Here is a 12,262-nt window from a genome sequence, read left to right on the forward strand (position 1 = left end):
GGGGGCTACCAGATAAGTAAAAGGAGAATGGGGGAGGGGTTGGTGAAAATTGGCAAAGGGAGGAAGAAGTACAAGTGGATAGTTAAACAGTCATAGAGATATAAAGTATAAAGGATGTGGTCAATAATATTGAAATAAATATGTAAGAGGGTCAGGGGTACTGGATTTACTGTGTGATCACCTTGTAGTTGTGCAAATCTCTAATCACTATGCTGTATGATTGAAATTAATATATTATTGTATGCCAAAAAAAAAATCAACAAAGAGATAAAAATTGTAAAAAGAACCAAATAAAAATTCTAGAGCCAAAAAGTACAGTAGCTGATATTAAAAACTTACTGCAAGGGTTCAACAACAGATTGAAGCTGGAAGAAGAAAAAAAAAAGAGTGAACTTGTAGATAGGTCTATTGAAATTATTGTCTGAGTAGCAGAAAGAAAAAACAATAAAGAAAAATAAACAGAGCTAAGAGAACCATAGGACACCAACATATGCATTATGGGAGCCCAAAAGGAAGAGAGAGAAAGAATACTTGGAAAAATTGCTGAAAACTACCCAAATTTGATGAAAGACATGAATCTACACATTCAAGAATTACAATAAACTCCAAGGAGGCCAAATTCAAAGACATCCGCACCAAGACATTATAATTAAACTGTCAAAGACAAAGACAAAGAGAGAAGCTTGAAAGCAGCACAAGAGAAGCACATGTGTAGGGATCTTCGATAAGATCAACAGCTCATTTCTCATCAAAAGTCATGGAAGCCAAAAGGCAGTCAGGTGGCATATTTAAAGTGCTAAAAGAAAAAAAATTCAACCAAGAATTCCATATCCAACAAAACTATCTTTCAAAACAAAGGGGAAATTAAGAACTTCTCAGAGAAACAAAAGCTAAGGGAGTTCATTATTAATAGATTGTTCTACGAAAAAATGCTAAAAGGAGTGCTTTAGGCTGAAATAAAAGAACATCAGACAATAACTCAAAGCCAAACAAAGAAATAAGGAAATACAGTAAAGGTAACCACACAGGTAAATATAAAAACCAGTATTATTATGTTTTTGATTTGTAACTCCTCTTTTTGATTCCTATATGATTTAAAAGATAAATACATAAAACAATAATTATAATTCTATATTAATTGGCATACAAAGATGTAATTTGTAACAAAAACAACAGAAGAAGGGAGATGGAGATGGAGACGGAGACAGGAACAGATTTTTTATACATTATTGAAGCTAAGTTGGTATCAATTCTAACTAGATTGTTATAAATTTAGGATGTTAATTGTAATTCCCATGGTAACCACTGAGGAAATAACTAAAATATATACAGAAAAGGGAATGAGAGAATTAAAATGGTACACTGGGGGAAAAAAATCAAACAAAAGAAGACAGTAAAGGATGAACTGAGGAACAAAAAAGATATGACATAAAATATGAGAAGAAAACAAACAGCAAAATGCCAGAAGTCCTTTCTTACCAGTAATCACTTTAAATGTAAATATATTAAACTCTGAAATTAAATGACAGAAACTGGCATAATGGCTTTTTAAAAAAATGTGCCACTTAAATTTATTTTATTATACCATTGAAAGCTGATTTAAAAGAACAAGATATTTCTAGTAAAAAAAAAAAAACTGATCCAATTTATGCTGTCTATAGGAGACTCATTTTAGATCCAAAGACACACATAAGTTGAAAGCGAAAGGATGAGAAAAGATATTCCACACAAAGAGTAACCAAAAGAGAGTTGAGGTACTTAAGCTAATAACAGACAAAACAGACTTTAAACAAACAATGTTACAAGGAACAAAGAAGGTCATTATATATTGGTAAAAGTGTCAACTCACTAAAAAGATATAGTGACTGTAAACATATACATACAAACAGAAACACAAAATATATGAAGCAAACACTGACAAAACTGAAGGGAGAAATAGGCAGTTATACAATAATAGTCAGGGTCCAATGCTATACTTCAATAGTAAATAAAACATCTAGACAGAAGTTCAATAAGGAAACAGCGGACTTGAACAACACTAAATTAACTTGACCTAACAAGCATATACAGCCTACTGCATCTGAAAATGAGCAAAATACACGTTCTTCTCAATTGTACGTAAAATATTCTCCAGGCTAGGTCATGTGTAAGGCCACAAAACAAGTCTCATTACAATTAAAAAGATGGAAATCATACAAAGTATCTTCTCCAGCCATAATGGAATGAAGCTAAAAAATCAACATTAGAGGGAAAACTGTAAAAGTCACAAAATGGGGAAATTAAACAATACATGTTTGAGTAACCAAAAGGTCAGAAAATAACTCACAAATTATATAATGCTTTGAGATGACACAACATATCAAAAGTTATGTGATGTAATGTAAACAGTGCCAAGAGTGTAATTATAGCTGTAAACATTTTTCTCAAAAACCTAACTTTACACCTTGAGGAACTAGGGAAAAAGAACCAACTAAACCAAAAGCTATTAGGAGGAAGGAAATAATAAAGATTAGAGCAGAGGTATATGAAATAGAGAATAGAAAAACAATAGAGAGAACCAACGCAACCAAAAGTTGGTAGTTTGAAAAGACTGACAAAATTGGCAAATCTTTAGGTAAAGTGACTTAGGAAAAAAAGAGAGAAGATGCAAATAAATAAAATCAGAAAGTGGTACATTACTACTGACCTTACAGAAATTAAAATAATTATAAGATACTATAAACAATTGTATGCCAACAAATAAAATAACCTAGATAAAACAAGTTTCGAGAAACACATAAATTATCAAAACACACTCCAGAAGAAACAAAAACTCTAAAGAGAACTACAAGAAGAGATGGAATTAGTAATCAAAAACCTCTCAGCAAAGTCTAGGACTAGATGACTTCACTGTGAATTCTATAAAACACTTAAAAAATTAACACCAAGCTTACTAAAACTCTCCCAAAAGATAAAAGAAAACTACACATCAATATCCCTTATGAATACAGATGCAAAAATCCTCAACAAAATAGTAGCAAACTAAATCCAACAACATGTTAAAAGGATTACATATCATTGCTAAGTAGGATTTATCCCAGGAACGTAGGATGGCAAAACATAAGAAAATTAATCAATTAATACACAACATTAATAGGATGAAAGAGAAAAACACACATGATCATTTCAATTAACACAGAAAACTATTTGACAAAATTTAATACCCTCTTTATGATAACAATTCTCAGAACCCTGGGAATAGAAGGGAACTCTTTCAATATGATAAAGGTCATTTTATGAAAAACCTACAGTTAATATCATAATGGTAAAAAATGAAAGTTTTCCCCCCAAGATCAGGAACAAGACCAAGGATGCCACGTTCATCACTGCTTTTCAATTCTGTACTGGAAGTTCTATCTGGAGCAATTAGTCAAGAAAAAGAAATGAAAGGTATCCAAATTGGAAAAGAAGTAAAGCTATTCACAAATGACATGATCCTATATGTATAAAAATTCCCAAATAATTTTAAAAACACTAGAACAAATCAATGAATTCAGCAAAGCTTCAGGGTAATAAGATAAAGTCAATTGTGTTTCAATACATCTGCAATGAATAATCTGAAAAGAAATTAAGAAACAATTCCATTTACAACAGCATACAAAATAACAAAATATATAGGAATAAATTTAACCGAGGAGGTGAAAGACATACACAAAAACTACAAAATATAGCTGACACTTTAAAAAATCCACGTGTAAGTAGACTCCTGCAGTATAAACCCATGTTGTTCAAGGGTCAAGTGTGTTTTCGACCAGAGGTTGGGAATATCATATGTGGAGAGCTGACTTAAGTTATATGCAGATTTTCAACTGCATGGGTGGTTGGTGCCCCTAGTCCTCACATTGTTCGAGGATCAACTGTACTGCTGAAAGATATTTTAAAAAGATCTAAATAAATGGAAAGGCATCCCATGTTTATGAATTAGAAGACTTAATATTGTTAAAATGACAGTACTATCCAAAGTGATCTACAGATTCAACGCAATCCCATCAAAATTCCAATAGCCCTTTTTGCAGAATTGGAAAAGCAATCTTCAAATTCATATGAAATTTCAGGGGCCCAAATAGCAAAACAATCTTGAAGAAGAACAAAGTTGGAGGACTCCCATTTCTCAATTTCAAAACTTATAACAAAGCTATAGTAATTAAAACAGAGTGGAACTAGCACAAGGATATATAAACCAATGAAGTAGAATTGAAAGTCCAGAAATAAACCTATACATCTGTGGCCAACTGATTTCCAACAAGGGTGTCAAGTTCCTTCAATAGAGAAAAAACAGTCTCTTCAACAAATGGTGCTGGAACAACTGGATATCCACATGCAAAAGAATGAAGTTGGACCTCTACCTCATACTATTTGCAAAAATTAACTAAAAATGAATCAACAACTAAATATAAGAGCTAAAACTATGAAACTCTTAGAAGAAAACATAAGGGTAAGTCTTCATGACTCCAGATTTGGCAATTACACCAAAACTACAATAAAAATAAATAAATAAATTGGGGATGGCTCCATAGTGTAGTGGTTAGCATGTCTGCTTTACACACAGAAAGTCCTGGGTTCAGGCCTCAGGTGGAGCCATGGACCTTACCCCAGGTGTACCAGGCCCTGGGTGTACCAGGCCCCGGGTGCTCCAGGCCCTCAGGTGTGCCAGGCCCCCTGAGTGTGCCAGGCCCCCTGAGTGAACCAGGACCCCGAGTGTGCCAGGACCCCCGAGTGTGCTGGCCCCCCGGTTGCACGCTGCAAACATGTGAGAAGAGATGCCCCACTTTCAGAGATCTAGTTCTTAAGGGGAAATGGCAACATCCATAGGTCAGGGTGGAATTAGGGGGAGGGAGGAATTAAAGGGGGGGGGAATAAATAAATAAATTGGACTTCACCAAAATTAAAATCTTTTGTGCATCAAAGAACATTATCAAGAAAGTGAAAAGTCAACTTATACAATGGAAGAAAATATTTGCAAATCATATATCTGATAAAGGTCTAGTAGCCAAAACATATAAAGACTCTTAATAGTCCTACCACAAAAAGACAAACAACCCAATTTAAAAGGGGCAAAGGACTTGTATAGACATTTCTTCAAAGATATATAAGTGGCCAGAAGCACAAGAAAAGATGTTCAATATCATTAGTCAGCAAGGAAATATAAAACAAAACCAGAATGAAATGTTAGGAGATTTTATATATATATATAAAAGAAATTAACAAGTGTGATGGATGTGGAGAGATTGGTACATTGCTGGAAGGATATAAAATGATTCAGGTGCTGTTAGGTAGTTCATCAAAAAGTTAAACATAGAATAACCATATGACCCAGCAATTCCACCTCTAAGTATATACCAAAAATAACTGAAAACAGGTACTCAAAGCTTATGCATGAATGCTCACAGCAGTACTACTGGCAATAGCCAAAAAGTGGAAACAATCCAAATGTCATCAACAAATGAATGGAAAAACAAACTGTGGTACACACATACAATAAAATATTATTCAGCCATAAAAAGTAATGAAATACTGATAGATGCTACAACATGGATGAACCTCGAAAACATCATGTTATGTGAAAGAAGCCAGACTCCATTTATATGAAATGTACAGAATATGTAAATCCATAGAGATAGAGAGCAGACTGAAGATTGCCAGGGGCTGTAGGGAAGTAGGAATGGGAACTAATGCTTAATGGACACAGGGTTTTGTTTTGGGGTGATGAAAATGTTTTGAAACTAGACAGATTAATGGTTGCACAACATTGTGAATGTATCAAATGCCACGGAATTGTTCACTTTAAAGTGCTTAATTTTGTTATGTGAATTACATCTCCATAATAAACAAACAAACAAACATCTGACATAACAGTCAGAATAGTGGTTACATTTTGGGAAATAGTGACTGGTAGAGGACATAAGAGGAGCTACAAGGGTGTTGGTCATATTCTATCTTTTGATTTGAGTGTTGTTTACCCAGGTGTTTACATTGTGAAAACTGTTTAGCTTAACAGCTGTAATATGTGTGCCTTTGTTTTTTATATGCAACTTATATTTAGATACAAAATTTCATTTTAAAAAGTTAAGAGTTACTATATGACCCAGTACATATCTGAGAATTGAAAAACATCTGCCCAAATACTTGTACACAACTGTTCATAGCAGCATTAATATTCACCGAAAAGTAGAAACAACTCAAATCTCCATGATCTAATAGATAAAATGTTATATTATCTATACAGTGGAATATTATTCAACTATAGAATATAATGAAGAACTGGTACATAGTATCACAATGATGAACCTTAACAACATTATGGTAAGTGAAAGAAGCCAGTCACAAAAGACCACATATTGTATGACTCCATTTACACGAATTGTCCAGAATAGGTAAAACTATAGAGACAGAAAGCAGATTGGTGATTGCCAGTGGCTTGGGGTAGGGGATAAATCGGAATGTCTTTTTTTTTTTTTTTTTTTTTTTTTTTAGGGAAGTGATGGAAATGTCCTAGAATTAGTGGTGATAGTTGCCCAATCTTGAAGATATTAAAAACCACTGGATTGTATACTTTAAAATAGGGAATTTTATGTGCAATTTAAAGTTATATGAATTATATTTCAGTGAAAAAGTAGACCTTAAGTATTTCACTATTTGTAATACATGTGAACTCTAGCACATCAAATAAAATAAGTCCAAAGGGAAAAACATTCTAAAAAATGTTCTTTTTCCCCCTTCATACCCCCCAGATCAGCACATCTTAAATGTGGACTTCAGATACTACTGGAGAATGGAGGTTTAAGCAACAAACCAGGGGCTGGTTAATAGGTGAGTTATAGTTAGGAATGAAAGCTGTGACCCATACCTTTGATTGCCCCTGAGCAGAGGAATGTGGTAGCTGATGAGAAACAGATCTTGGACTGGAGCAAGGGAGGGCAAGTGGTGATGACAAAGTGTTGGCAGCCCTGGCACCGGGCTGCTTTCCATTGCTTCATTTACAGGGTCATGCCTTAGGAATGAGTAGTCTTTAACTGATATCAGCTCAGCGGCAAGAGGCCCTGAGATACATCTTAACCTCTTACTTCTTATTCTATTGACAGTTTTGGTTATACATTTTTAAACATTTATAATGTTAATATTCCCAAAAGTTACCCAAACCATGTTTATTTGAGTAGTAACCTAGACTTCTATGACTCTAAAAGTGCCTGGCTTTACATATCAGGAACAAAACTAGGCTAATAATTTTAAGAGTAAATCTGGAGCAGGGGCAGCTCAGATATAAACAAATCTCAGAATTTAAAGGACTTAAAACTCAGTTAAATTTTATTTGGTTCTGGTTCTCATCCTCACTGTGCCCAAGCTCACAGTCCCAAAGTACAAAAGGGAGTAAAAGAAGCACCCACTGGCATTTTAGATGGACAGACAGTGTTTTCGTGCTATTTTCAAATGAGGCTTGCCTGCTTCTGCATACCATATGTTTCAATGTATGTAGGAGAGGTAATAAGACTGAATAAAAGCCGGTAAATAGCTGTCTTGAAGTCTGAAATCCCAGGATTGTACAAACACCCCCTTTGTGATTGTTTCCCTTTCATTGAGCCTCCTTTGTCTACTTATACTCCCTCCCAATAAGGACATTCCCCTCCCCTTTTTTTACCTTGATTCTTGCATGGACAAGGAAGGAAGGCTGAAATTGAAATATGAGATGTTCTACTTAGTGGGAACATTTGGTGGTCCAGGGCCCACGAGGCATGAGAAGATTTGAACTCTACAGCTTTAACATAAGTATTACAATACAAAATGAGTGATGGAAGTTAGGAGATAATTTGAGATGAGGAGTGGCAAGTTTAAAATATATCCCTTCTATGCCTATCCTCATCTTATTCCTCCACTACTGGTGCAAAGATACATACATACATACACAATGTATTTGCTCACCCAATTCACCATTTCCTAGCAACTAAAATGACGGGGCCTTTTCTACAACCCAGTCTCAGCACCCATACCCACCTTCTGGAATTCACCTCTATAGGTGATTGCCTACTGGCCCCAAGAGCACTCATCATTTCTGGTATCAGTGGTTTCTATCCTTGCCTGCCTCCCTGGGTCAGAGATGTCATCTGTAGGCCTCCCTCTGGAACTCTGAAGACTTCTGCAAAAAAAAAGGGAAGATATGTGGGTGAGTCAGTAAATGTCATCATAATCATCCTTATGCAGGTAGGCTACAGGAGGGTTTGATAGAATTTTAGTAGGGACAGAATATGAGAGAGAAGATGAAAGAAAAATATCTCAACATGGTTGGTTTTATCTTTTTAACACTGCTCATTCACTTCCCTAAAACATTCTCATTTGCCTTATTTTCTACAAAATTCCTTTCTTGCCTGATCCTCCACAAGTAGAAGGAACAGATGCTGGTAACGCTTTGTATCAATACATCTAAATATGAGTTATTGTCCTTTCGCATGCAACAAAGACTTTGTGGTATTTTTTGTGTACCTTCATTAAAGTAAGCTTTGAGAAGACAGGTATCTTGATGTATGTAATTTAATGTCCAACTGTTTGTAGCATGAATGGAAATGCATAACCAGCACAACAGATAAGGGCAAGAGAAAGGGAACAGAAGAGAGGAAGAATGATATTCTTCAAGAACAGAGATTCTTGAAGAATATATATTGCCCAGTCTTGATGAGAGTAGAGGAATTTAGAGATTCTTGAGGGAAAAGCAGCAAGGCCTATTTGTGATGATGGAAAACTAAGGAGAATAGACAGGAACATACAGAGTGGGAGACACACAACTTCTAAAAAAAAGACTAATACTTAAAAGTATACAGAAGGAAAAGAAAACCTGGGCTATAGTTCCACAGTACCAGATAACCCTTAGTGACATAAAAATTATATATTTTATGTGTGTGTATTTGATGTGTATAAAAATTTTTATTTTATATAAAATGCATTTTCATGGTCAGAATGTTGTAACAACAACAACAAAAAAGATACAAAATAAAAAGTGAAAGCATTCCTTTTCCAAAGACATCCTTTTTTGGTTTTTAATTTCCTTCCAGAAATAAGATTGGCAGCTTGATGTAGAATTTTGATGAGTTAAAGAGGATGTTGGGCCATGAAAGGCTAAATCAGAAGGCTTTGGGGTTTGACCACTGACTCAACATGGCTATGAAATCTGATTGGAAGGAAAAAGAGAACTATCTAAAAATTAGAGTCCCTAAAGAACTTTTATTGCTAATTGTAAGGTCAGTTTACCCCCACTTCACATCCTCAGTTTTAACTCTAGGAGCTTCAGCTGCAGTGTCCCTCTTCTGGCCTGGCACACTATTTCAGAATGCTGTTGAAATGAAAGGGCCACTGGCAGCTTGATATGCACTCAATGCAATGGGCAGTGCTTTCTATACAAAGATCCAGGATAGAAGCAAGAGGATAGTTGGCTTCTGGAGAGCTAGGCACCCAGCAAGTACAATGAGCAATTTACAGCTTTTACCCACTTATAAATTGCTAAATATTAACAATCAGTTAATAAAAAACAGCTACTATTACAGATTCTTTTAATGAATTTTTTATTGAGCACTCTTTTTGTACCAGGCAACTGTGCACTATGAATACAATGATGAAAAAACAGTAAGCAATGACAGACTTCTTCCTTTGGAGAGTTTATAATCTAGTTGGGCGGGGGCAAGAGAGGTATATATTAATCCAAAAACATATAAATGTAAAGTTACGACAACATTAAGTGCGCTACAGTGAAAATGTACATGGTCTCTTGGGGTTGAGGGCAAATCAGGATGATAGTGTTTTTTTTTTTTTTTAAAGGCAGATTTTCATAAGTTCAACTGCTCAGCTTATCAGAGAATACTATTATTGTATACACAACTTTTTAAAATATACATTATTGCAAAATTAAACTCGAAAGAAATGTGCTCACAATCCCAATTTTTAGTATACATGCTGCCGAAGTGAGCACAATCACCAAGTTTTGATGTCTGTTTTCACACAAAATTGTTAATAAATGAAGCCCTTGCTTAGATTCTCATTCTGGGCTTAGTAGGTAACCTTCAAGCTGAGAACAAAGGTTTAAGGATATGCATTTTAAAAAACCAAACTTGCTAACTTCTTTTATACATTGTCTCCTCTCTGAACCCACTTCTATCCTATTTTTAAAAATACGCTAATGTCCCCATCAGATGCCTGTATCCTCTATGTTCCCACTACCCCCCCACACACACACTCTCTCTCCCCCACCCCGCCCCTCTTCTCTCTTTCCCTCCCTCCCTCCCCATTCTTCCTCAGTCCCTGAATCTGGCAGTCCAAAAAATGGACATATGTTCTGGCACTACTTTGTTATCAAAACATTAGTTAACTTTTTGATTTTTTAAGAGATGGAACGACATGGGGTAGAGTAGGAATATTTAATAGAAAAGTTATTAAGAATATTATGTGTCCTGAAGCTAGTTGTGAGGAGAAAAATGGCTTATAAAAAGGTCTCCACTTAAAAAGCCAAGGGGAATTTTTAGAGGGCTATTTGCACAACGTAGGTAAAACTAGGTGTTGCCTAAATTTAAACCTTCTAATCAGCTGTTCTCACAGTAGACAATTCAATAAAAACTGTTTCTGATGTTTGCAGAAATTTAAAAGTTATATGACACCATAAGCCACACATAAAGAATAGGGCCCACTCCTTGCATGTGCCTTTATTTCCTAAGGTAAAAATTTACTCAGTACCATGATAGTACTAAACTAGGCCCTACCTCTAGATGCTGGGGATTATGGTTAGAGTTCTGCCCTTCCTTTCACATGGCTTCTATGGTGGGCTCCAAAACTAGATCCAAAGCCAGCAACAAAATCCACTCCCTTCCCAAACCACAGAGTCCTAAAAACTCTCCCTGTGCTGGTTCACAGCAGATAAGAATGCTGTTGCTTCAACTCTTACAAGTGAACATTATTCTAGAAAAAGCCTGAGATTAGTAGATGCCTTGGGTATAAAGGCTCAAGTTATCAAGTACAAGAGGAGTTGCTCAAAGTACTCAATACCTGGGTATTTGAATTAGTTTTGTCCTTCTTAAATTTTGCCTCACCACTTTTCTCAAGTGGCCCTCTTAAAACATGGAGTCTGGCTCCCTCTGAGATTAAATGAGGTTATGAGAGTGATCTGGATAGGATTACCCTCACCCCACTTTATCCCTAAACCTACCTGTCTTTCCCCAAAGGGTGATGAAATTTACTAAAGGAACAGGCCTAAAAATTAATTAACAACTGGCATTTTAAATTCTTATGTTCTGGATTCCAAGAGATAGGCTCCTAGAATGGGGAGGAAGTAGTTTTCTGGAAAAACAAATATATCTCTGAAGCTTGCCTAGGTTTACATTTTCTAAAGGGCACCTTCTGAGTCAGTCTATAGTTTCCAGGCCAGAAAAGTGTATTGAACTCAGGCTTCCACCTAAAAAGCAGCCCTAGATGACTACTCAGGATGGCCTGACCCTGTGTACATTTGGTGCTAATATGGAGATAATGACCATCTTAAAGAGGAAAAGAAAAATCCCTATGACACAGTGAGGTGAAGTAACTTGTCCCAAATCATGGAGAGGCAAATGGATGAGGAATATTCAAGGACCTAACTCCCAAATCTGCGCCCTTTCCACGACATGAAGAGGAGGCCAGGACAATTTCTAAATAAACTTCAGTCAAGGCTCTAGAAAAAGTAAACAGCCTCCCCAAACTCAACATAGAGATTCTGCATAAAAGGAAACAGGGAGAAAAAGAATTTTTAGGAAAAAAGATCAGCAACTTTGCATTATTTTTGAGGAGTTAGGGAGGTGAGGGGTGGGGGAACAAGACCATGAAGATTTTGTTAAGCCAGTTTATAGACTGCTGACACAGAGATGTCAAGAGGAAAATGGAACAGATTAGAATATCTGAGGACCGAGCTCCCTCAGTGAGAACATGGTTGTTCTTGGGGAAGCTCAGTTCCCAGAACGGCATAGGGAGAGTCAACATAAGAGTACATAAAAAGCTTCACAAAAGGAAGATGCAAAACTAGACCTCTGTTGTCTACTCACTATCCATCTAGGCAATAGTGGGGAACAGATTTTATTACTCAACAATCTGAACTGAAGAAGTAGCCCTAACAAGTGGGGAAAGAATGATTGGGAAAGGGGATAGACAATAGGGCAGGGGGGGTTCATTGCTATAGCTTTCCTGTGGAGGTTAAATGTGTGTGGTTTCAAAACAAAAATCC

Source organism: Rousettus aegyptiacus, unplaced genomic scaffold, assembly GCF_014176215.1.
Source record: "Rousettus aegyptiacus isolate mRouAeg1 unplaced genomic scaffold, mRouAeg1.p scaffold_m13_p_1, whole genome shotgun sequence".
NCBI classification, from domain to species: domain Eukaryota; kingdom Metazoa; phylum Chordata; class Mammalia; order Chiroptera; family Pteropodidae; genus Rousettus; species Rousettus aegyptiacus.